Raw genomic sequence first — 27,931 nt, forward strand, 5'->3', positions numbered from 1 at the left:
TAAATTTCCTGTTGATTTTCAAATAAACGGAAAACTAGTTTAATAATACGATATTAACACTAAGAACTGTAAATGAATTTTAATTTGTTTTATGCAGGTAAATAAAAATAAAGTTGATTGTTATAATGTTGCGGTTAGTTTTTCGTTGGTTTTGTTTTTATTATTTAAATGAATAAGGAAGGGGTGATTGTGTTGTGATTCTAGTGCGCACGCTCGACGATTAGAATTTATGTCGGTTCGCATCTGTTGTTAGTACTACAGTTGTCTTCGTGTGCGAAGGACGTTACTTTTTAGTCTTTATCTGCCATATCGTCAATTTTTTCTTCGACTTAGTTTTTGTTTTTAAAGAAATATTTTTTATTTTATTCAGGTATTTATGATTTATTTTAATATTTTTATTGTAATATATTGATATTATGAAATTTATTATTTTTATGCTACGTAAATATTAAAAAAAATTGTATACATTTTGCTACTTTAAATAAGATTCAATTTTTTTTTCCGAGAAAAAGAATATCGGATAATCTTTTAAAGGTATTACAATTTTTGTTGTTGTTGATAATAAAAGTAATCGTACATATTTTTGTCGTTACCTCGTTTAAATAATCTGTTTGATTCTCGGCCAGGGAGGGAGAATTTTTGTTTCTTCGTTACAAAATAATAACTTCATTGTACATCCGCCTGTGAGATTTATTGTACATTATTTATACATAAATAACTTTTACGCTCTTGAATTTATTTATATCTTTATTATGGATTAACATAACGTACATTAAAAAAAAAAAATCTTTATGCGCTTATCATCGGCAATGCTGTAGATATTTAATAGTTTCATAATACGGAAAAAAAGTAGCGGATGTTATTTATTTTATTACTCCAGTTTCTTTTTCTATCTATTAAACCTCATTTCTATATTGAAATTAATCAAAATTAAAAATTAGCCGAGCTCAGTGGCAGAGTGGTAGCGTCTCGGTCTCTCATCCGGAATTTCCGGGTTTGAATTCCGGTCAGGGATGGCATTTTTCATAGTACTAAATTCCATTTCCGTATCCCACGCGCACAAGTCTTCAAGATTATGCGGCGATAAAAAATAAAATTCCTTTTTTTTGCCGATTCCTGACTGAAAAAAAATGTTACATAAGAAATGGTCGATATTTTTTGTCTTAAAACGTCCAAATTTAATAGGGTCAATAAGGAGAAATTAGTTTTTCGATAGTTCATAATTTAAATCGGTAGAATGTTTTTTTTTATTATTTCGCACTCGCGGTAGAGTCAAGTACGATTGAAAATTAATAAAAAGAAAATGGAATAATAAAATTGTGTTGTATAGATTTAAAGAAGAAAAGTTTGGGGGGATAAAATAGGGCAATCCTTAAATTTTAATGTCGTGATGATGAAGCTAGTTATTAAATTTTAAACTCATCCGTAAAGATATATCATGACAAATGTTATAAAAATTTAAGTGCGTAAACAAAATCGCATAAATTCTATTATAGGATTATATCATTTTACTAAAACACTAAACTGGTACGTATAATGCATTTTGTTCTAGTGTACTAATTCTAACTAAAAATCGAAATTTTTAAACTTTTCTTTGTTTTATTCAACTTAATACTATTTTGTTTAGAATTAAATTCTCTAAATGTTGCGTTTAAGTTTTACGGGTTTATTATCCATTTAACAAAGTTATTTTAAGTCAGGCGTAAAAAACAGGAATTTTTACCCAAATTTATTGATTTTCAACCCCAGATTTCTCAAAGACTATTTTGGCTCTGGGATCTATTCTATTAAATTTTTTTGATCAAAATCCATAAGAGATCGCTAATTTTACCCCTTTAGTAACGTCCTAAAAATTTTAGTACGGCCTCGTTTCACCGGGGTGGCTGAAATCCGAGCGAAATTTTTCACTAACCGTAACTCGCAAACAAAGCATTTTACGACATACCTGTACGTTTATACTCAAGAATATCAAAAACTACTGCATCAATTTCGTTGCAATTTAGAAATGTTGTATTAGTGTATCTGAAATTGGGTGTGTAAATTTGATGATGATGATGGTTGACTGAGTCGCTAGTGAAAGATTCCGCTCGGAAATCTTTCACAAGTCATAACTCGCAAACGAAGCGTTTTAGGACATGTTTTTATATGAACTTTTCCCATTATTTTTAGAAGTAAGAATAGATTATGAAAGTTCTGGGATAACTTCATGATACACTCTGTATATATATATATATATATATACATTATAAATTAAATTTGTCCCGTAAATTATTTGTTTAATTGTCTACAACAAAAAAGTTATAGAAAATTTATTTGAAAAGTTTTATGCAATTAAAGTCAACAGGAAACAAAATACAAGTTTCACAGATTCGAATTTAATTCAAAACAAAAATAAAATGTGGTATACAAAAATAATAATTTTAAACGAAAGAAAAAAGTTCTTATAATGCTAAAATATTACAACTAAAAGTGATTTTTAAAATAAAGAAAATTATCTGAGAAAAGTTGTATTTTATTGATTAGCAATTGTTTTTTGTTTTTTTTGAACGTGAATAATTTCACATACAAATTTTTTGTAGATTATATAGGTAGATCTTTATGTTAAGAAAAAACTATGCTTTATTTATTAGTTAAAAATTTATAAATAATAAATTTATTATTATATATATAATAATATATGTCAGAAGGGGTTATACTTCGGCTAATTATTTTTTCCATTATATTTCTGTTAATTAAATCCTAACAAATATGATTAATTCTTTTAAATATAAAATATGCATATATATATATATATATATATAGAATATTTGTAAAATAATATTATATTATAAAATATTTATATCTTGTACATACCGATTACGTCAGTATTATATAAATTACAAATATGAAAACAAATTAAAACATTTTTGAAATCGATTACTGTACATACTTTTAGTAATGCTACACTTTCTATGTTAGCCGGGAAAGTAAAAATAAAACTGCAAGTGAAAATTTTAATTTTTATAAGTAATAAATAATATTCCTGCTAGGAGCAATTTGTTAGACTATTTATCTGCTAATTAAATTATCTGAAATATATATTTATATACATACGAGAATATTGATTGTTTTTTACTTCCTTGTACGAAGTAAAGGAAGTATTGTGATCGCGAAAAATGTCGGTTTTCAGATTTCAACGGAAATATCCATTTTGAGTATTCCTGAATCCATATTTTGACTAGTTTTGGCGTGACGTCAGTACGTAGGTACATATATGTATCTCGCACAACTCAAAACCGATTAGGCATAAGATGTTGAAATTTTGAATTTAGAACTGTTGTAACATCTAGTTTTGCACCTCCCCTTTTTATTGCAATCGACTGAACCAAAAGTATTCAAAAAAGCCCCAAATCAAAAACGTTTGACTTTTTACTTTTTCTTAACTGCAGTAATAAGCCCTCATTTTGAGAACTTTTCAACGATATATCATCATAAGTGGTACTTATTTTTATTGGCTACAGAGTTGTAGCCAAATAAAATTTTAATTAATAAAATATTTGGATCTTACAAGGGGGAAGGCACATCGATTCGAATCAGACTTCATCTCCTTTTTTTAAATTTAAATATATTGATTTATTAATTATTAACCTCTGATTGTAAACATTTTTTACATAAAATAATTCAATAATAACAATAAACAAAAAAAATTTAAAAAATCAGAAATTATTAGTGAAATAAAATTTTATGTATTTTTCATTTAAAAAAAATGTGTATATATAATTAAATAGGCAAACAAGGAAGTCATTTGGTGTCCACATCAGATTTTTATATTAATAAATAGTTTTAATTAATAATATAAAATAACCTGATTTAAAAAGAAAGAAGAAAATCATGCCAAATAAACTTAATTTTCGAAGTTTTTATAGGAAAATTATGAAATTTTTCTTATTAGTGCATTTATTTGTGATTGCCAAATTTAATTATTCTAGACCAAAATGTGTACTTTATGACAACCAAAGCATAGAGGTTAAGTGTTTTTTTTTTTTTTTGTATTAAAATTATGAACCTGTTAAAACAGATTTATTAGATTGTCTTTATTTTTAAATGAACAACCTACTGGTTTTTTTTTAAGAATCTAAATTTAACGGGAAAAAATCTTATTAGAAGTGGGTCAGTTGTTTTGGAGCAAGACTTTTTCCCTCTCAGAAAGATGGATAACGTCACATTTGTGTATGTGAGTGTGGATATATATCTGTTTTTTTTTTGTAATGCAAGCGCCCATGTGTGTGTGTGTGTGTGTGTGTGTGTGTGCGCGCGCGCGCTTGTGGTTTCTTGCGTCTTACGTATGAAGTGTTTTTATTGAGTTATTGAGAAAGAGTTATTACGCTAGAGAGTAATAAATAATTTTTTAGTAAAATAATAAAACTGACGATGCGACTCTATATTACATACTCAATTTAAAGTTTACGAAAGTAATTTTTTCATTTATTTGTTAAAAGTGACAAATAAATGAATGAATGAAGACGTAATTATAGTTTATTTATTTAAAGAGAATTTTACGTACTTCTTTATCGTATACACAAATTAAAAAAAAAAAATCATACGCTGTTAATTTATTACCTAACAATGCTTTATTAATATTCTGTTTGTAATAAACTAACTGTGCTTTGCGTAAACCAAATTATATAAGTTAAAATAGTGGAGATTATTTTTGTTAAAAAAATTCTGATGTGGACACCACATGACTTCCTTGTACGCCCATTAAATTACACATACACTTTTTTAAAATGAAAAGTACATAAAATTTTATTTCCTTAATAACTTATGATATATTTCTTTTTATTATTATTGAATTATTGTTAATCGTAAAACATGTTTTAAAATGAGAGGTTAATTATTAATAAATCAATATATTTAAATTAAAAATAAAAGGAGATGAAGTCTGATTTGAACCGATGTTCTTTACCCTTCTAAGATCCAAATATTTCATTAATTAAAATTTCATTTGGCTACAACTCAATTTTGGAAGAAATGAAGATAAGCACCATTTATGATGTATCGTTGAAAACCTCTCAATGAGGGCTTATTACTACAGCTATGAAAAATCTTTTTTTTTGGACTTGGCTTTTTTGGACACTTTTGGTTCAGTCGATTGCATTCAAAAAGGGAAATGCGTATCTAGATGTTACAACAGTCTTAAATCCAAAATTTCAACATCGTACGGCTAATTGTTTTTGAGTTATGTTAGATGTATACTCACGTACGTACGTCCGTACATACATACATACGTCACGCCGAAACTAGTCAAATTAGATTCAGAGATGGTCAAAATGGATATTTTCGTTGAAATCTGAAAACCGACATTTTCGCGATCACAATACTTCTTTTTTAATTCGTTCAAGGAAGTAAAAAATATAAAGAAGACGAAAGAATGTAATGAAAAATACTTTTTTGATACTTGACAACGGAAAAGATTCATAATCTAACCTCTAAAACTTCTCATTCGAATTAGCCAACACTCCTCGTTGTGTGCCCTTTAACAGGCTATGATAAGGTAAAGGTTTATCTAAAAAAAGATCGATGTCAAGAACCTTTGATCAGAAGCTGATATTGATTAAATAGTCATTACGTAACAACCAGTCCAGCTGACGAGATCAAGTGGGTTGGATTGTACAGGTGACACAAAAAGAAAAACGTAACTTTTGAACTCCCTCTGTGCACCTTCCAAGTTATCGTTGGTTTTGTGAAACATTTTTATGGTGAAAGCATGTTGTTGACCGTTCCACTGCTCCATGATTACAGAGCGGCAATCTTTCCACCTGTAATCATGGAAGCAGTGCTGCCAACTACGCATTTACAAAAAAATCCCGTATTTATTCTCAGATTTCGTTGGTGACCTGGAGTGAATAAACCGACATTGATAGATTATATATATATATATAATTATAAATATGTTTAAAAATAATATTTTTATGATATTTAATAAACAGGTGTTCTTTTTCCCTTTTTTACTAATTTATTTTTAATATTATTATATTTATTTAGTTTACTTTTTGTGTTTATATTTAATTTTTTAATAGTGCCCTTGTATCTTACTATTATGGTTGCTTAAAAATTGAAATGCGCGCTTAGTTTTATAATTTTTTTTTTAATATTTTCTTTTTACGTTTTTAATACATTTTATACGTATGTTTTATAGATACTTATTTCATGCAACTAGTAGTAAGTACATGGACAACGGCATAAAAGAGAAAATAACTGCCCCGCACATTAATTTTTCTGAAGTAATAAACGATAAATTTCAATATGCTAGCAGTGCTCTATTTATTTTACGTATTCATATTTATTTATTGTACAGAATATTTATTTATAAAATATTTACAATTATATTTCGTCGATTTTTGGGGTCCCGGGTTCAAACCCCGGTTATGGATGGCATTTTTTATACGCTACAAAATTCCATTTCCATATTCCCATATACAAGTTTCTCGGTTAGCTTCTGCGGTGAAACACAGAATTCATTAATTCATCAAGTAAAAAAAAAAGAATTGCCAATTTTAATGTACATAGTGAAAGAAAGTTTTTGGCATCTATAGTCCTAACTTTTTGCTGCTGCTAGAGGGAGATTAACTTATATATAATACAGTTTATTTACATGTAAAACTTTATTCATTGATAAGTTCTGGTTTTGAATAGTACTATAAAATATTCATTTAAAGTTAGAACTAAAATTGTGTAATCAGTAAATTCAGAACGTGATGTAATATAAATTCACAATAATTCACTCCCGTACGCGCTTACACACACACACACACACACACACACACACACACACACACACACACACACACAAATATATATTATATATATATATATATACATAAAATTGGAACGATTAGTTCCTTATCTATGTGTTGATGACAATTCTTTTTCATTTTCTAAACAAATTATATAATATTTCCTTTCATAAATATATCTACTAAGTAAAATTTCGCAAAAGTTTTATAAAAATTCCAAATCGGGTGAATTTTTCGTACAGGTCGTATTTCTGCTTAGATTAGTACAGAAAACTCACCTTGAATTTTTTATTGTTCAGGTTAATATAAAAACCCTCTTTGCATGATTTTCGTTGGGGTTTTTGAAGAAAAATTTGTTTTTTTTTGAAGATGAATCTATCAAAATAAAATATCTAATAATATCTAATGTCTAATATTAGACGAGGGATGAAATTTTAAATAAAAAAGATCTTTGGTTTTTTTTTTTATTCTAATTTGAGTAACATGCAGTTATTGATAAGAGTTTCGGCAGGGTTGCACTAGTAAATTCTCCAGTACAGTAATATTTGATTTTGTATTATAGCATACTGCAACCACTATGATCTACAACCACTTCTTCCTTTTTCTTGTTTAGCTTCCGGGAAACACCGTCAGATATTACTTCAGAGGATGATATGTATGAATGTAAATGAGGTGTGGTCTTGTACAGTCTCAGGTCGACCCGTTTCTGCGATGTGTGGTGAATTGAAACCCAACCGCCAAAGAACACCGGTATCCACGATATAATATTCAAATCCGTATAAAAGTAACTGCCTTACTAAGATTTGAACCTTAAATCTATAACTTCGAAAATAACTTCGAAATCAGCTGATTTGGGAAGACGCGTTCACCACTAGACCAACCCGGCGGGTCGATCTACAACCACTGGCGTCTGGCTGTATGTCCTGAAAAACGCACGTTCATTTTGATGTCTACCTTAAAAAGAAGCAAAACTTGGCTTTTTCAAACGTTTAACTTTTTTCGTGAATTAGATTTTTAGAACTTATTTTGTCGCGATGTTTTCACGGATATCCATATCCAACCAAAGACCATTTTTGTGCGGTCTGATTTTTGTAATTTAGGTTATATTTTTTCGGTTAATAATTTGTTAATAACCTATCGACAAAAATAAAAGTGAAGTGAAGGTTAGGACAAACCTAATATTTTTAATATTAACAAAAACACTAATACATTAACATTTGAACAACTTAACATTTAATAGTTGAAACTGATCAGAGTACAAAATGTTTTATTCATTGAAATTGTCCAGTGTCCATAAAATTAAAAAAAGTTAGCAACCTCCTAAGTGATTGGTTTTGTTAGAAACTGATTATAATAAAGATATATCACTAGAAAAAAATACTTACTATAATACATTATTGTCTGAAATTCGACAGTAGTATTTATATATATATATTATATATATTATATATATATATATATATATATATATATATATATATATATATATATATATATATATTATTGCGCCGGTTAGTCTAGTGGTTAAACTCGTCATCCAAAAATCAGCTGATTTTTGAAGTCGAGAGTTCTGATGTTGAGTCCTTGTAGAGGCAGTTACTTTTATATGGATTTGAATGCTAGTCTATGGATACTATTGACCCTAACGACTCCAGAAAACCGAAAAATAGCATCGAAATTTCTACGACAAAATGTGCGTACGTATGTATGTATGTTGGCGTGTAAATCGCCTTATATCTCCAAAACTACTTGACCAATTTTCGTTGAATTGGCTATATTTCTATAGTAGGGGCATTGATGCTATTCAATTTTTAATTCAAAAGGTCTGGAGGTAGGGGATTCAGGAAGGAAAAACGAAATCGTCTCCAGATTTTGCACTATAAAGGTTATATATTTTTTTATAATTCTGTGTATATTAATAAAGTAAATAACTTTTGTAAAAACGTTTTGATAAGATTCATCCCCACACTAAAAATCGGTTTTTATTTTGAAGGGTTACAGAAGGCTGTACAAGGAGTGATTTTCGTTGCATTTTTTTAATAATTTTTGTGAACAATTATTAAAAAAAATCTTTTGTGTAAAAATTTTTTTGCTAAAGTGCACCTTTACTGGAAAAAAAAAAATAATTTTGAAACGTTGTAGAAGGCAGTACAGCGGGTCTTTTTCATTCTAGTTTTTTTCTGTTAACATCACGTTGGATCAAAAAATTTTTTCCCCATCAAAGTGGGGTTTTAACCCAGCCACCCGCCCCGTACACACTCCACATCCAACGTAGCGGGTGGACTACTACTGTAGTCGACTGCTGTGTTGTGATGTCGCAGGTGAGCGGTGGAATTAAATAAATGAAACCTATTTAAAGTGGCCGGTAGTACCGCCATATCCTCGCGAATGAAATACGGTATGCGCGCGCGCTTTAGTTAGAATCATTAATTTAAATAAAGAAAAAATATTGTATTTAAATTAAATAATATTTTAAAACCGTACATTAGAAAAAACCGCGTGACGGGAAAGTCCTACAACTGTGTAGTCAGCTATTTTTTTATTATTCAATAACCACTTTATTTTTTCGGTCTCTGCGCATCTTTTTTTACAGAAAAATATAATTTCAACTTATAAAACAAATTACATTAAAAAAAATCTCAATTTTTTTAAAATCATTCATTTTAAAATACTTCTTATTCGTATATGTCGACCTGAATTATGGACACCGTTTCTGCCAAATGTTACATTCCTTTGAAGTTGTGAGTTGTCTTTTTAACGGAGAAAGACGAATTGACAGCAAATAAATAAATATCTTAATTTAAATGATTAAGTGGATGTTTTTTCAATTAGTTTTATAATTTAATTCGCTGAAATAAATGTAAACGAAAGAAGATTGTAACCTAATTCTTTTAAATTAGTAAGTAGGGAAATACGTGTTTTAGTACTGATTCTTGTAACAAAGTAGTGATTTTTATTATTAGGGAGTACCAACTCTCTGATACGAAGACTGATTACATTTTCTGTTCTGCATACAAAATTAAATGAGTATTCTATTGTATCTCTTTTACGTGTTACTTTCTTATACGTAATTAAATTTTAGTTTAAATTTCATTTTATGTAAACGGTTTTCTTGATAGAATTATATGGAAATAAAAAACGTAAACGTAACGAGCGAATAAAATTGCATTAAGTTCTACGATCTCATCCGTACCGACTAGGTTGTATTAATCGTTTCATATTTATTTGATCAAGAGGATAGCGAGTTTGATTTACATCCGGAAGGTGTCGGGTTCGAATCCTTTGTTTCAATCTACAACTAGTTGCAGACTAGCTAGGCCCTCAGGGCGGGTTGCCCTGGCGGGCGGTGTCTCGGAATGGTATTATTTATTAGGTGTCCAGAATTGATTACCTCTTGGGTAAAGATGCTTTTTTTTTTATTGGAATTATGAAAATTGATAAAGGAAAAGCGAAAAAAGGTTCGTCATCGTTCAGTTAAGCATCCTTCCTCATTAGTAAATAAATTTCAGGGTGGGGTATCATCATCGCGCTTTCTAAAACCAAAATAACTTGTAAAAAAAATCTGCTTGCACTTTATATACTATATTCAATTTGCGAAAAAACTATCGTAATACGAAACTAACCTTCCTTGACACAATAACAAAAGAGAAACTGGATTCAAAATCAATAAATCACTAAGGAAGATATATAGGATTCAATTTTTTTTAATTTTTATTATAGTTTACCATTTGATTTAACCCACCTGTTTTGCCCAATTTTTGGTTACAGTTCATTATTTTATAAAGAAAAATAATCACATTAATAAAAAAGTGTATTCGTAATATTTATTTCGCATATATATCGATGTATATTTTGCATATATTTCGACGTATAATAATATAAAGTATACACCTGACCACCACGAGACTTGACTAATGAATCGGAATTTTCCGCTAGTGATCGGTACATTCCGGTGCTAAGCTAAGGGACACGCATATACACACACACACACACATACACACACATACACACACACACACACACACACACACACACACAGAGAGAGAGAGAGAGAGAGTGAGAGAGACATGCAAATGCCCTTTAGTATGGTAGTATTATTTTATCGATGCTACTTTTTAATGAGTCCATATCTATCTTATCTCTTTATTGTTATTCTTTCCAATTTTAACTATTTTTAACGGTCAATATCTGTTACGATTAGTAATTAGTAATATTTCAAATCGATTCTGTTAAACGGTAGTAATTCATTGAATTAATGATTGATGGTTTGTTTGTTTGTTTACAACAGCTTCATGCGAGAAGCAACCGACCGATTGCTTTCAAATTTTTAGGATACATTCTTGTTATACTAGGAAAGCCGTAGATTGAGGCCCTAGTCCTGTGGGGAGAAGTTGTAAGATGTGAATTAAAGATATTCATTAAAGAAATAAAGATTAATATAATATAAACGATTAATATAGTTGAAAAAAAAAGAAATAAAAAATTAGAATTATAACGAAGGAAAATAACTAATATTCACACTCTTCACAACCATGAAGATAACAAATACGTCGGGTGCAGGGGGTGGAGTTTCCTGGCTAGACGGTAGAGCGAGCGAAGCGAGTTTCAACCGCTAGTTTTTAAATAAAAGTAAAATTATTTTACGGTACTTTTATCGAATACTGGCACCACTAGTTGTTCCCGTTAAATCGGTACCTTGTTCTAGTTAATTTCTTCATTCATTGTTAATTTAAGTGCTAATTTATTATTTCAACTTTAAAAATCACGACAAATTTACTCTGTGATTACTGCATGAAGACTTCCGACCGCCGCTAAGTGTACCTTATACCATGGAGTGTTTTTCTGGAACGGATTGTAATTCCGTATCATGCGATGCTACATGAATTCGGTGAAGTAAAATTTCACGTGGCGTCTGTCATTTCCCTTGCGCTTTTTATTCGGCCATTTCGGTGACTTTCATAAACGATCAACGGTTTTAGTATGAGTACTGCTCTGAGAATCATCGAAATTGTATCAGTGTTTTGCAATATAATGACGGAACCCTTCCATTTCCAATTCGTTGCTTTGGTACGCACGCGGGAATCCGAGTACAGTATCCTTCCGTCATTAACATTGTTCTTGATAGCAGGGTTTATTCGATCTGTCAGCAAACTTTCGCAACGGAACACTAGCTGTTTTCACGAAAAATGGTGACGAAACCCCATTATTTTGGGTAAACGCGATCAGCGTGTGTTTGTGTCTGAGTAGTGTTTCATCATCGATTTCGGCTACTATTCCGTATCCCCCGATTTTACCTTACCTGTTCTGTTCAATTTAAACGATACACGCTTTTCTTAATGAGATTATTCCAGTCGGCTACTGTATTCGGATCCATACTCAATTTACGGTGCCAAAAATCAATCTTTATATTTCGAAAGTCCAACTGTATATAAAACATAGGTCGATCACTAAGCTGGAGTTCAATTTTTTCAACCGTGAACCGACACGCATATTAATTTTTGACCGGCATGTACGTTTATTACAACGCCGTACAACACCGTCAGTTTTGCAAAGTGGCATATCCATTGCGATATGTTCTGTTTCCTGGTAGAATGCCGTACAGTTGTAGAGCTCAGTGGCATCGAGTGTAATGAAATTAATAACTGCTTTCACGATAAACTTACAGAACCGGGTGCAATATATTAGATAAAGAGTTGAATTTACATCATCGTGATAAGAAAACTTACTCTTATCTTATACTTTCTATACGAAGTATTTAATCGAATAGCATTCCTATACTTTTAAAAATAAATAAATTGGGTATTTAAATAAATAATTAGTGGTACAATATGGTTCAATATGGTGGTACAATGGTTCAATAAAAATACCTATTTTATTATTAACTATTTTTAAGTTTTTTATTATTTTCTAAGTACAGATATTGGCCATTTACGCAAGGACTACCAGCAGGACCCTAGGTGCTTGTCCTGCAAGTCACATGATCATGCGCCCGGGGGTCGGGGATGTAAGATGGCTCTATCGGCATCTGGAACTGCTTCTTCGTAGGAACATCATGGTATCTCTGAGGGACAGCCCCATACGGAAGAGGGTGGGAAGCCTCGGTCTCCCGCTTACGATGATCGGATGGGGACTCCCTTGTAGTACCGTTGGGGGGAAACTAAGACCTAGTCCCGGTGAGGATCCTTTCGGGGATTCCCCATTAGAGGCAAGACATAAAGACCGAGTCCGGTGGGGATCTTTGGGGTCCCCTCATTAGAGGCATGGCGTCTAAAAGACCGAGTCCTGACTACCTTCTTTTTTACTACCGTTTTTTAAACACAACAAGGGGCGACCGGTAACTGTCTAAAAGGCGTTGCCTCGATCGCACCAGTGTGTCGCGGCGTAGACTGCCCACCCTGACTCCAGTCCAATCCGGTCTTCCCATCGGGGTCCCCTCTGGATCATAAGGACATCCCGATCACCTCTCCAGGACAGCCGAGATACCCCTCCTCAGTGGGGCTATTCTTCCCGTTCCTACACTACTTGGGGTCCGAGTGTGCTCCCCACGCGTACCCCCTTCATCCAGCGCGCCTTCCCCGAATACCACAAGGGTCGTTTATGCTTCATCAACACGCCTTGACCCGGTCACTCTTGCGTGCGGCTGGAGTTCTGGCTATCTGGCGGGAACTTTGTTCCCGACGAGGTAGTTAAAAGCTGTGGTACCTCTCTGAGCCGAGTTTATGTTTAGTTGCGGATCCGGGTCTGGTGGCGGGCGGGGGAAAAATGTACAGATATTAGAATTTTACGCACGCCCAAAATTATTTAAAAAATCATAAAGATTTAATAAAAAATTTAAGAACTTAAATTTTTTCCCACCTCTAAAAAATATATTCTCTCTTACATAAAAGAGAATGTCCTGACTCATTCACCGACTCATAATCAATGCACAACCAAAACTATTATAGGTAGAGACTTGAAATTTTCAGGGTACCTTGGTATCGTTAAGTAGGCGTGCACTAAGAAAGGATTTTGCGAAATCGATTTTAAGGGGTTAAAATCGATAAAACCTATCGATAAATCGATAGAACCTTAAGGGGTTCAAATTAGAACCTAGGGGTTCTAATCGCTGTCGTGTTAACAGCGCTATCTGTTGGACGTAAAAGTAACATACGCTATACTAAATATTTTAAGATTCCATTGCAATGTTTCCATTGTAATGTTTCGATTGATAATGTTTCCATTCTAATGTGTCCGCCATAGACTAAAAACTACTGGATCGATTTAAGCGCGGGGAAGAAGGGAGAAAGGGGAAAATCGGTAAAAGGAAAAATCGAAAAAGGTAAAACGGTAGAGGGAAGAAGGGGAAAATGGAAAAAAGAAAAAGGGGGAAAACGGGAATAAGAAATGGAAAAAATTGGAAGGGAGAGCGAAACGAGCCATACATGAACCTCTGATCGTGACGGGAGGCGCAAGTAACCATAGAGCACGGGCGAAGCCACGATGAGGATGCTAGATTTGGGATTATAATACATTTTTTGTTTATCTTTATTGAACTATTATATTAAACTACTTTAATTCATTCATAAAATGGATCGGTCTAACAAATATTGTTCAATTTTTCTTATCTTCCTTTTTTTGTTTTCATTTATTTAAGTTTTTGGCAACAATTGTTTATCGTATATTCCTATAAAAATTTTTATTTACCGTTTCCTCAGGATTTAATGAAAATCTAAATATAATATTGTCGATTAAATATTTTTTATTTAAGTTAGTTTGCAAAAAAGAGCATCGCGAGTGAACCTACATCTATATTGTGGGCGAAGTCGCGATGGGGTACGCTAGTATTATCTATACATATAAAAATGAATGTTTGACTGTCTGTCTGTCAGTATGTCTCTTATGCCTTCCTAAACCGTTCATCCGATAGCGATGAAACTTTGGGAAATGGTTGGACGCGTGCCAGGGAAGGTTTCTGAATTAGTTTGGACCCGCTAGGTGGCGCTGGCGTCGACCATTATTCCGAAAAATTGTGTTTACGGTCCGATTTGCCTTATATTCAGAATAAATGTTATTACATGGAAAGAATTATCTCTGCAAAAAATGAACCCGCTAGATGGCGCTGGGGTTGAGATATTTCGAAAAATTATATTTATGGACCGATTTGGTTCACGTTCAGAATATGAATATTAGTTACGTGAAAAGAAATATTTTTGCAAAAACTATACCCGCTAGGTGGGGCCGGTGTCGAGATATTTACGAAACAAACAAATATACAAACAGACTTTATATATATATAAATATATATATATATAAATATATATATATATATATATATATATATATATATATATATATAAAAGGCATGTTCGTATGTGTGTCCGCTAAAGACAAAAAACTAATGGACCGATTTACGCGCGGGCAAAAGGGAAAAAGGCGAAAAGGTAGAAAGAGAAAAGGGCAAAACGGGAAAGGGTAAAAAGGTAACTTGGAGAGGGGCGAAGGAGAAGGGTGAAGTTGGAAAGGGAAAAGAGGAAGGATAATAAGTGAAAGGTAAAATTTGTGAAGTTCAGTCTTTTAATTTTTTTATCAAATTTTCAATTGTGTTCATTTAAACTCTCTCTCTCTCTCTCTCTCTATCTCTCTCTCTCTCTATATATATATAGCAATAGCGAAGCATTGCCGGGTCTGCTAGTTATATAAAATATAAAAATGTTATTTCATATTTTTCTTCAATAATTAAGGTTATTAAAATTAAAGTATCTTTGATACCTATATTACATTCCAGACCCAAAATGAGAAACTATTTTTTAATTTCTTTTATGAAAAGTTTTACTGCAGTTTCTATCTTTAATATTAAAAAAAAAAATATTTTTAATTAATCTTTTTTCTTGGACTTCTTTATTAACAAATTCTTCCTGAATTTTCACTACAGCAAGTGAATAAAATCAAATTTTTATCAAAATTTTAGAATTTTGATTCTTAAATCTCATTTTCACCTGACCGGCGTAGCCGGAAAAGTTATGCAATACTTTCCCAGTTTTATATATATATATATATATTAATCTACTTTACAAAGCGAAATTAATTAAGTAAAAAATTTTAAAAATGCAATATGACAAATAATTACTACTTTATAGAAAGAGAAATTAAAACAACTCAAAAAAAAAAAATTATCTCAAATACACTATAATTATATTTTCTTGTTTAATTGCTGAATAAAAATTCCAATTAAAATAAAAGTCTTCTTTTAATTAATACAACAAAATTTAATCAGCAGTCCAATTATAATAAATTTTTACGAAGATATTTTACGGTACATTTCTTAAAACTTCTTATTAAAGTCACTCTTTTCTACTGCTTTTTAATTCCTATACTTACACAAAGATTATAATTTAATTAAAAAGAATGAAAATTAGATTCGATCGCCTCGATGACAAAAGGCCAGGCGCTTGCCTGCTATAACAAATAAATCGAATCTAATTCCCAACTAAGATCTGGAAAATTCTTAAGCGAACATCCACTGTAATGACCTAAACAGTACATACTTTAAAGAACTAAACATAAATTAAGTTATACAGTCAGCTAAAATGTAATTAAAATATGCTGATGCACCCGTCCTTCGCTTGGGCGAAGGATATATTTTTTAATATATAATTCTTAAGTTCGGACCACTGCTTTTACCCCCCTATGGAACTAAAAAAAACATTTTCTACTATAAATACCAGTTGCGTATTAAATTTGAAATGCAGTTTACGAGCGGAATCAAATCACTCGATTAGAAAAATATAAATTAAACGATATAAAACGTACCGTTTGCGCAACCTATTTGGATAAAACTTCAAGCGTTGAACAAACTACAAATGGACTTTATATCGACAATGAAAACACATATTAAATCAACAAAACAAAGGAGAACTGAAAACATACATTTCCATAAACTTACCGTACCAAAGAAACAACTATAGAAAGAAAACGACATTTTTAAAGTATAAATTTCATTTTTAATTTTTTTAAATTCTACTCTTTTGAAAAAAAAGGTCTGGTTGACCTTACATAGAACCTAAACGAATCAACATTTTATGAACAAAAATTTCGAAAATTGTATTTTCAGGTTTAAAAAAATATATATTATCTAGTAGTAGTATCTACGCTATTTTATAATATAACCTTGCATGATAAAAACTTTTTATTTATAAAAATTATTAAAAAGTATCGGCTGGAACTAAGTGAGAAGGCGATACGTACATTTAAGGAAAAGGACGGTTAAAAATGCAGAAAAATAAGTAAAAAAAAAATTGAACAGAGAAGCGACTAAGAAATAAATAGGAAGAAAAAACTATTTAAAAGTCAGGAAGACATAAACACTGAAAAAGAACGATTGAAATGTGGTACGTTTTTTGCTGCTTTCCGAAAATTTTGAATTTTCAACAAAAAATTGTTTCTTAAAAAGGAGGTACGGAAAGCAATAAAGAAACTGAGAAACAACAAGTCGCCAGGCTCAGATAGCGCACAGCGGAAACGGTCAAAGCAACTGATGAATTAGGTGTTACGATTATGCACCAGATCTGTAAACACATATGGCTAACTGGAAAAAGGTGTGATCAGTGAGCAACCTCGATATTCCCTAAGGGTCGTACGCAAGGTTGCGAAAATTATAGAACTATTTCTCTAATTTCACACGCGAGTAAAATTTTGTTGTATGTACTTCATGAACGTCTATGAAACTATATGGACAGAGAAATTCCTGCAGAGCACCCGGATTCGTCAAATAAAGGAGTATGCGTAAGCAAATTCTAAATATTAGCCGGCCGATAGAGAAAGCCAGCGAGTTCAACACTTCTCTTGTAATATGCTTCCTAGATTACGCCAGGACTTTCGACAAAAGTTAGATGGAAAGATTTGTGAAGATTATTGAAGGAGATGGGCGTTCCTGATCATCTTTATACCCTCATTCGGAACCTATATGAAAACAACAGCGTGATGGTTAAAATGGAAACACAACAGAACCCTTTTACCCGTCAAGAGAAGTACGACAAGAACGTATTCTTTCTCCGATCTTAATCAACAATTACGGTGAATATATCATGTAGAAGAGCCTGAAAAACTGGCATGACGGTATACGAATAGGAATCCGACGTATAACCAACAAAAGGTTTGCCGATGATACGATCCAGTTAGTAGACTCTGATGTTGAAATGAAGGAAATCCTCGACGGCGTTCAGCAAGAAAGCAAGACACTAGACAGAAATAAAAAATCGAAAAACAAAAGTTTTGATTTTAGACACAGTCGACGATCTTCTAGTCAGTGATGCGACGTGTAATTTCGAAAAAATGGACCGTTTCATATATTTAGGATCCACAATAGATAAAGATGGAGGCCGGTCGGCTGAAACACAAAGAAGAATTGTCTCCGCGAAAAAGGCGCTTACGAAGTTGACTACTTCCCATTTGGAATGTTAGGGCAATCACGAAGAATATAGAGCTGATACCGTTTTAGATACTAGTCTTCCCAGTAGTCAAGTACGTCGTTGAAACCTGGACCTTCAAGATGGAAGACCGGAGGACAATTGATATTTTTGAAATGCGGGGTTACAGAAGAATGTTCCGCGTTGCATAGACGAAAAAAAGGACGAACAAATAAAGTGGATGGCTTTCAGCCAACCAACTTTTTCGGCTATATAATCCGTAGACCCGGTGAAAATCTTGAGAAGCTAATCATACAGAAAAATTGAGGGCAGCAAGTCACGCGGAAGACCGCCGCAAAGATGTCTGAATGAAATTGAAAAGGCGACAGGAGAAAGGTTAGGCGCATTGATTCGAATGGCAGAGGGTCGTGAGCTATGGCGAGAAAAAATCAGCGAGATATGAATCGGGTCACCGGCTCTCAGACGTGACAGGAAGGAACACTGATGATATACACGAGTTCACTTCAGATTTTTTTTCTAATTGTTATAATTAATAAAAAAAGATTTACAATACTTTTCCTGAAAGATTCGTATTGAATTTAAGAACTTTATCCAAGTGGATTTAACCCTCTGAAGCTCACAATTTTTAAGGTGACTTAATTAACACATTTTACTATAGTTTAATCAAAATTCCTGCCGTCAATTAAATTTTAAATATAAAAAATACTTCTTACCTTTAAAACTGTGAAGATTGTGATGGCTGCTTTATATATATATTATTTTATGCACTCATAGCATAAATAAAAAAATATTTATTTTTACTTCACTAACAATTACAACTAAAATTTAAATTTAATCCGAATCCTACTCATTTATCTTTTTTTATGATTAATTAACCTTAAAAGCTTGACGCTTGTGCATCGATCGTAATATGAAATGAAAATTTTGTAGCGTTCGAAGAATACCATGCCTGGTCAAGATGCTAGCACTCTGCGAAATGTTTCAAGATTTCTAAAAATAATCTTATATAGTTTAAACTTAAGAAATTTGCTTCAACAATTTTTTTTCTAAATGTGTAACAGCCCTTGTTTTAATAGAGATTATTATATAAGAAAAGAAATCTTAAAAAGAAACTTTACTGCATGCGGGTTCTACAATTAAAAAAAAAAAATTCTGACCGAAGCGAAATAGAGCTGAAAAAAAAAACAGGTATTTCGAATAGCGTCCTCATCATGGCTTCGTCTGTGATGTATGTTTGCTTACATTTCTTGTCGCGGTCACTTGTTTTATTCTATGTTTTTAGTCAAGTAACCGGAGGTAGATCCAGCCAGTCGTGTCGTCCATACAGTAACAGTGGTGCCATACACCGTCGTACCTTTTTAAAATCGGAATTAAAGAATACTTGAAAATGCTTTTTAGATGTTTATTTGAAGAATATTTGAAAGCCCAAGTTTACTGAATATCTCGTTTATTATAATCGGAAATGGGGGAAATTTGCAATCATTGTTCAAACGTTTTACCTTCCTCTATCTCTTTCAATGTCTAATATCGACAACTCTAGAAATTGGTTTTTAGATATTCACATGAAGAAAACGCACATTAATAAACAAGTTGATATTTTCCATTTGCTATCGATAATTAAAAAAACAACTGTTGTGGACACCACATGACTTCCTTGTACGCCTATTGAATTACACTTTTTTTTTTAAATGAAAAGTACATAAACTTTTATTTCATTAATAATTTCTGATATTTTTTCATAATGTTTTTTTTTTTATTCTTGTTATTGAGTTATTATTTATCGTAAAACCTTTTTTACAATCGGAGGTTAATAATATTCGTAAATCAGTATATTTAAATTAAAAAAAAGTTAAGAAAAAAAATAAGATGAAGTCTGATTCGAACCGATGTGCCTTTCTTTTGTAAGATCCAAATATTTCATTAATTAAAATTTTATTGGGCTCTAACTCTGGAACTAATGAAAATAAGTCCCACTTATGATATATCGTTGAAAAGCTCTCAATGAGGGCTTATTACTCCAGTTAAGAAAAATTCCAAAATCCAAATTGTTTTGGATTATAGGATTTTTTGGACAGTTTTGGTCCAGTCGATTGCAATCAAAAGGGAAGGTGCACAAGTAGATGTTAAAACAGTCCTAAATCCAAAATTTCAACATCCTGCGGCTAATCGTTTTTGAATTATGCGAGATACATACTATGTACGTAGATACTTATTTACAGACGTCTCGCCGAAGCTAATCAATATGGATTCAGGGATGGTCAAAATGGATATTTCCGTTGAAATATGAAGAAGGACATTTTTCGCGCCACAATACTTCCTTTATTTCGTACAAGGAAGTAAAAAATAGTAAATTTCATTGTCACTCCATTTTAACTCTTTAAACTCAAAAAATTATTTTCTTACTGTGTTCCTCTACCGAAAGAGCATGTATACAAATTTTCATCAATCTATCTTCATTAGTTTTTGCTGGGCGTTGATTATGAATCGCTGTTTTATATAAATATATATATGTTTTAAGAGGTGGGGGTCAATTTTTTAAAATTTATGTATGCATTGTCGATAATAAATTGTTTTAATAAAGTTTTCTCTAAAATGTCTCTAAAGAAAATCGAAATAGGTTTTTCGCGATATCCTAACGAATTTTGAAAACAAAATGAATATGATCAGTGCTGCCTATATAGTAATATTTGAGCCAAATTTGAGAAAATCAGTTTAGTCATTTCTGAAATATAAAGCCAAAAGCAGTTCGACATACGTACGTTCATACATACTGTAGATGTGTCTTTTTGGTTTAGAGGAGCTAGATGAACCCTAAAACGTAAATATTTTAAGAAACCCAAATTCCCATTTTTTTCAAGATCACCTTATTTCCTCTTTAATATAAGTATTCTAGTTGTATTCGTCAGAAAAGTAAAAAGGCTAAAATGTATCGTATAAAATTTAGATGAAAATTTTATAATTTATATGATTGAAAATGATATAACATAGTACAAGATATTTATGTTCATTCAAACGAAAGTAATTTTAATTTGATTTCTTATTTCTATTTGAAGTCTTTTTTTTCTATTTTATTGTAATTCCTTTTAAAGTATATTGTTTCTTTTTCATTATTAAAACTTTTCTCAATTTTAATAGAAAAATTCTACTTTGTTCTTTCATTTGAAACGATTTAAAAAAAAGGAACTTGCTTTAACGTCGACTTTGTTCTTTGTTGTAATATGTACAAAATTAAATGACATTAAAAAGGAAAATTAATGGAGAATATTAGAGCTTTTCTTTTTTGTTTAAAACATAACCTAATGTTACTTATAATTAAAATTATCTGTAATAGGTGTCTTTATGATTTTTCACATATAAAAAAGTTTGTAATATGCTTTTTCTATTTGATAAAAGTTCAAATTTTTGTTTCGCTTCTCTCCAGGAATTTGTTTTAATTAACGTAGATCAGTAGAAAAGTAAATCATTAAACGCTGATAAATTAGCTTTTTCTTTTTAAATATTTCAAAGCGACTTTCTCAAAAATACTTATAAAGAATTAATTATGTTTATTGTTTAAATATGTAGCAGTAGAATAATCTTCTATGCATTTCAGCAGTTTTAGAAAATTAATAAAAATATTCTATGGATAAAAACAAATTAAATTTATTTGTAACCTCCAATGCTATTTTATTACTTTGCTACCAGTTTTGCAGCTCAATAAATGTCTTTTTCTTTGGCAAACATTAATTCCAAATAAATAAAAAAACTTTACTTCAAATATAATCATATAAATATATTAAAATAATTTAAGCTTATATTAGTGTCATCAAAAATAAACTGTTATTAAGAAATTATATTTCTGATCGGATTCAAAATTTGTTGTTGATATTGTAGAAACGGACCAAACATATTCGTACAGTAATTACATCTTGAGAAAGTTTAAAAATTATACCAAAGACTAAGAAGCTGGTCATTGATGATGAGTTAAGATATATTAAGCTTAAAAACAAAGGTAGGAAGACTGATTGATGGACGATAAATGCAGGTGTTGTCGGTTAGAAGATTAATCCTGAATTTTTCAGAATTGAATGCAGGATGAATGAAAGGGTTAGATTTGACTAAAACCTTACTTGTCAAGCTGCAGATGCGTATGTGTATATATATATGTTTTCCATTCTCTACAATGAAAATAGCATATGCTACAACTTGTCAATAATATGTATGGTTGAGATGTAGCGTTGGCATTATGTTATGATTGCAGCCAATGTTTATGAAAAAGTTAGGTTCCCTACCGGCAAAATCTATCCTTCAATTCTGAAAAATAAAGAAGTAATTAAAAAATGGCTGGAAAGTACACTGGTGAGCTCACTATACAGAGTTATTATAAAAGAATGGTGCGGCTTTGAACATGGTTTAAATTAAAACAGAATTACTTACAGTTTATGTTTTTTATTTTTCAAATTTGTCGTCTCAAGCATTTTTTTACATAATTAATAAATTTCAATATGTGCGCCCTTAGTCGCTCGACAAATATCCAAACGATACTCAACTTCTCTCCAAAATTAGTTAACATTTCTTCGTTAACGGTTGTCATTGCACCATTAATCCTGTTTTTTAAGCGGTTTAGGTCGCGAATTTTTTGTGTATAAACAACGCTTTTGATGTACCCCCACAAGAAAAAGTCGCAAGGGTCAGGTCTGGACTCCTTGGAGGCCAAAGTACGGGTCCTTGCCGGCCTATCCATCGATCTCCAAATTTTTCGTTCAAAGCGTCCGAGACCGATGCATTGAAGTGCGGGGGAGCACCGTCTTGTTGGTAATGAAGTCGATGAATGTTTTCGAGTTCATCCGGCCGAGGAGAGCGATAATCGGTTAACGTGTCAAGATACACAACTCCATTAATTGTTTTTTCAGCGAAGAAGAAAGGCCCTATTACACGATTTTTCATCGCACCACACCAAACAACTTTAGGCGAATCGCGTTGTTTCTCGATAATTGCGTGTGGGTTTTCAGAGCCCCACATTCGTGAATTGTGTCTGTTAACACATCCATTCACGTGGAATGTAACTTCGTCTGTAAAAATTATATCGTCTAAAAATGATTCGTTTTAACTTATTCTGTCCAACATTTCAACAGCGAAATCGTAACATTTTACACCATCATCGGGTTTCAATTCCTGCAGTATCTGGATTTTATAAGCGTGTAATTTCAGTTTCTTTCCATAAAACTTTGTGAACGGTTGATTTTGGAATACCTAATTCGACGCTTCGACGGGGGATGGACTTCTAATTTCCGATCGTCTAATTAGTTTAACCGTTTTGTCTGGTACACTTGGTCTGCCGGTTGATTTCTATTTCTTAACCGATCCGGTTTCTTCGAATCGTTTGAACCGACGCGTTATGTTATTTTTGTGCGGCGGATCTCTTTCGAATTCACGTCGAAACGCACGTTGAACTAAAATTACGGATTTTAATTCGGCCATCAATAAAACACACTTTGGTTTGTCTTTATCCGAGAACATAGTAACTCGCATAAGTCACCGCAACAACAATACAAAAACTGACGTTGTGGTTACAACTGCTGATAAACAAACCTTTGGGTTGGAGGCTTTCAGGGATACCAATATAACATCTAGAAATTTCCCTATAATCTTCCTAAGAAGTACTGAAACCGCACCATTCTTTTATGATAACTCTGTATTTAAATGGTGTAAATATGTACACCCTGTTATTTTAGATTATTTCATTTTTTTTTATTTTTCGATTATAATTTTAATAATTTTACTCGTGTTAATGTTAATGAATATAAATGTATTTACATCTTTGGTTTTTGACGTAACAAAAAATGTTTAGGGCTTAATTTATTTAAATGAAGCAAGATTAGCTACGAAACCCTGTAGCAGAGAATTGCAATTGGGACTACAATTAAAATATAAAAATAAATTTTATTATTTCAATCGATTTACTATTTTTCAGATTAATCTTATTTTTTTCTTTTCTACAGTGGCTTTAATTAAAAATTAAAAATATTCATTGACAATATTATTATTTTGGTTTAAACTAGTAATGCGGTAGAAAAGTAATGAATGGTACAGGAAGGACACAATCGAAATAATAAGAATAATAATCTAGTAAAGGCCAGGATTAAATGAACTAAATATTAAATCGGCTCGGCGTTTGTAGTTGTAAGAGAATAATTGTATATAAATAAACATAAAACACATACACATTCTGATTTTTATATAAAGATGTTAGATGTACGTTCACTTGAAAAAAGGTAGCAAATTCTAAGAGAAACTCTTTCTCATTTATTCTCTCACACACTCTCTCTTTCTCTTTTACATAGGTAGAAAAAGTAAGCAAAACATATGTGAGGAGTTTATGTTTATTTTAAAGAACAAGATACACGATAGAGATTTGTTTGTGAATAGATGAACGTGCTATTTACTTTATACATTTTATTTTGTATGATTTAGTAATGGATTGCTCTATACGTATATACAGGATTTACGTATCTGTAACAAAAGTTTACAGTATAAAATAATATATATTTTTTAATTTTCTTTAAACATTCTAAAAACAACGTTTATTTACATATTAGTTAAACTGTACAAGCTAATAATGTTTTTTAATAAATTAAAATTTGAACTTACCCACTGGGTTGGTCTAATGGTAAACTCGTCGTCGTAAATCAGGTGATTTTGAAGTCGAAGTTCTACGGTTCAAATTCTAAAAAGGTAGTTTCTTTTGTTCAGATTTGAATACTAGTTCGTGGATACCGGTGCTCTTTGGTGGTTGAGTTTCAATTAACTACACGTCTCAGGAACGGTCGGCCTGAGTTTGTTAATGACAACACATTTACCGGTATAGTTACATTACGCTGATAAGTCGCTAATAACTTTTAATTGCTAATGCGACTATAAACAGAAGTATAATAAAAAAATTTGGAATCATAATCCAATTTAAAAATTAGTTAAAATGAAGTTTTTTACAGTGTCTTAATTTTTTTTTTGAAATCTATTAAATATTTTTATTGCTTAAAACAGAATTTATTATGGCTTAAAATGCGGTATGTTTAATCACTTTTTTAAAGGGAAATTCATAGCTCAGATCTTCCGTTTTTTCCTTATACCGAAAGGGAAAGTTAATAGGAATTGAATACAGTTTAAATAAGTAATCAATTTTCTTCAAGATTTCCCGTATCTTACTAAAACCTTTCAATATTTTATTGATTTTACAGTCCAGTAAAATCTACATAATAGAATAAACTTTTACTCCCTTGAACGAAGTAGAAGTATTGCGATTGCGAAAAATTTTGGTTTTCTTATTTCAATGGAAATATCCATTTTAACCATCGCTGAATTTATTTTGACTAGTTTTGACGTCACATCAAATATAGATGCGTATGTATCTCGCATAACTCAAAAGCGATTAACTGTAGGATGTTGAAATTTTGGATTTAGGATTGTTTTAACATCTAGTTGTGCACCTCCCCTTTTGTTTGCAATCGACTGAGCAACAAGTGTTCGAAAAAGCTCAAAATAAAACAAAAATTGGATTTTGAACGTTTTCTTAACTGCAGTATTAAGCCCTCATTGAGAGCTTTTCAACAATATACCATAGGTGGTACTTATTTTCATTAGTTCCAGAGTTATAGCCAAATAAAATTTTAATTAATGAAATATTTTTATCTTACAAGGAGAAGGCACAACGATTCGAATCCGACTTTATATACATATATTTAAAAAAAAATTTTTTAATTTAAATATTGATATATTAATAATTTAATTTGGAACTTGTAGTAAGGCGGACGCACACACAGACACATGCAAATGTCGTTTAGTAGGGTAGGATTATAATTTAACATAATTACGCCAAACATAATATACTGTATTTTTTGACCCCAATATTTTATATTTTACCCCATATTTCTCGAAAAGTACTGAAAATACAGTTCTGGGACCTATATTTGTTTTCAATATTTCAGATCAGATTTCACATAAAACCACTAAATCTGTGTTCCAAGAATTACATTTTACCGAAAGCTCTGAAATCAGGGCGAAATCTTTCGTCAACCGACACTCGCTAACGAAGCGTTTCAGAAGCTATGTTTATATGGACTTTTTTCATTATTTTCGCCAGTAGAACATGACCTGAAAGTTTTTTACATTCTTCATGGTAGAAAAAAGTGGGGTTATTTTTAAAAGATTATGAGAAAACTGATCAGAAAAACTATCTACGTCTGATCGACTCCGAAACCTTACCAACAAATTGCCCCATATACTCAAGTCTCTGTACAAAATTTCTGTACAAAGAAATTTCTGTTTTATATATATATATATATATATATATATAAACTAAAATAGAAAAATTTCTAATCCAATTCAATTTTTTAGTTTTTTTATATTTGTCTAACCAAAGAGTACAGTTTAGTTATTGTTTTATATATGAATGTTTATTTTTATATATGTATATATATTTTAATAATTAAAGAAGCAAATGACGTTGAAAAATTATTTATTCAATGACAATTAAAGAACGCTAATCTGGAACTTATTTCCCGGCTACATTTTGGCATTATCCAATAATATTGTGAACTTTCTTATTCCAGTAATTAAGAATTGTCTACCTCGGTGTCTGAGTAAATCGTACTGTATTGTTGACCTGCTCATTATTTGACGAACTCCGTACTTCGTAAAACATATTTGAGAAAGTTAACAAAAAAAAAATATGACGGAGCGAGATCGAAACTGTAAGAGGGATGTGGCACACCTCCCCACCTGACTTTTGAATAGCTTTCCATGTCTTTTGAGCGGTATGGGAGCCGGAATTATCATGCGAGGGATTTTAAATTTTGTGAGAGAACCAGATATTTCCTCGTTATTATGAGTTTTACCTTATTTTGCATGTTCACAATAGTATTTATCGTCGATTGTATGTTGTTCTTCTAAATAATCGCAATAAATTGTGTATTTATAGTCACAAAACAGCATCAGGATCACTTTACCGCCTGACGGATAGGTTTTGGAAATTTTCCTGGGAGGGGGCGAACTCGGCTGTTCCCGTTTCACATTCTTACGTTTAGATTTCAGTTCAAAACGATTAATCCAAGTTTCACTGTTTGTCCAATTTAAAACGCAACCCACCAATCAGTCTTCTATAATATTTGAATCGATTCCCCAACTCCCCTACGTTTTACTGGAATGGACTCGTCCAACAACTTAACATCACGGCGATGCAGTAGCAGTCTACCGATAGCCATAACAAAGCGATCATAACGCTCAGTGCATTGTTAGAGAGAAGATGGTGTTTTCAAAAGACGAACGTGTTTTTATTCTCTAGTCGAACTTAGCAAGCGATCAGTGGTTACAGTGGAAGAGTCTTTTTGCTGTAAGTACCGTCATAAACCAGCGTCTAACAAGACATCACTGTAGAGGATTGTGGCTAAATTTAGAGAGACAGGTTCTGTTAACAACAAGGAACCCTAAAGATGATGTCAGTGTTGAATGCAGGACACAGTCGATGAAATCACAGACCGATTAACTGCCTCTTAAAAAATCAAATAGACGTTAGTCAGCTGAAATTAATTTACCAAAATCAATCGTTAACTGAGAGACAAAAAAAACTTACAATGATATCGAATTAAAATAGTTCACCTAATTCTTGATCCAGACAAAAAAAAAACGGCTAGGATATTGTTATCGATTTCGTCGATTCATGCATGAGGGTGATCATGTTATGGATTCTATTTTTTCGCGGACAAGGCGTGCTTT

The 27,931-nt window shown here is 31.6% G+C and overlaps 1 protein-coding gene across 1 annotated transcript in view; it reads left to right on the forward strand.

Annotated features, from left to right (window-relative positions):
- Nucleotides 1-266: 266 nt before the first annotated feature.
- Nucleotides 267-27,931, forward strand: part of LOC142332404 (ras-related and estrogen-regulated growth inhibitor) — a 244,872-nt gene continuing 217,207 nt past the window's right edge. Inside the window, exon 1 of the mRNA XM_075378832.1 lies at nt 267-370. The gene's annotated coding sequence lies outside the window, so the exon portion shown is untranslated. The remainder of the gene's footprint in view (nt 371-27,931) is intronic.

Source organism: Lycorma delicatula, chromosome 11, assembly GCF_047948215.1.
Source record: "Lycorma delicatula isolate Av1 chromosome 11, ASM4794821v1, whole genome shotgun sequence".
In the NCBI taxonomy this organism is placed as follows: Eukaryota; Metazoa; Arthropoda; class Insecta; order Hemiptera; family Fulgoridae; genus Lycorma; species Lycorma delicatula.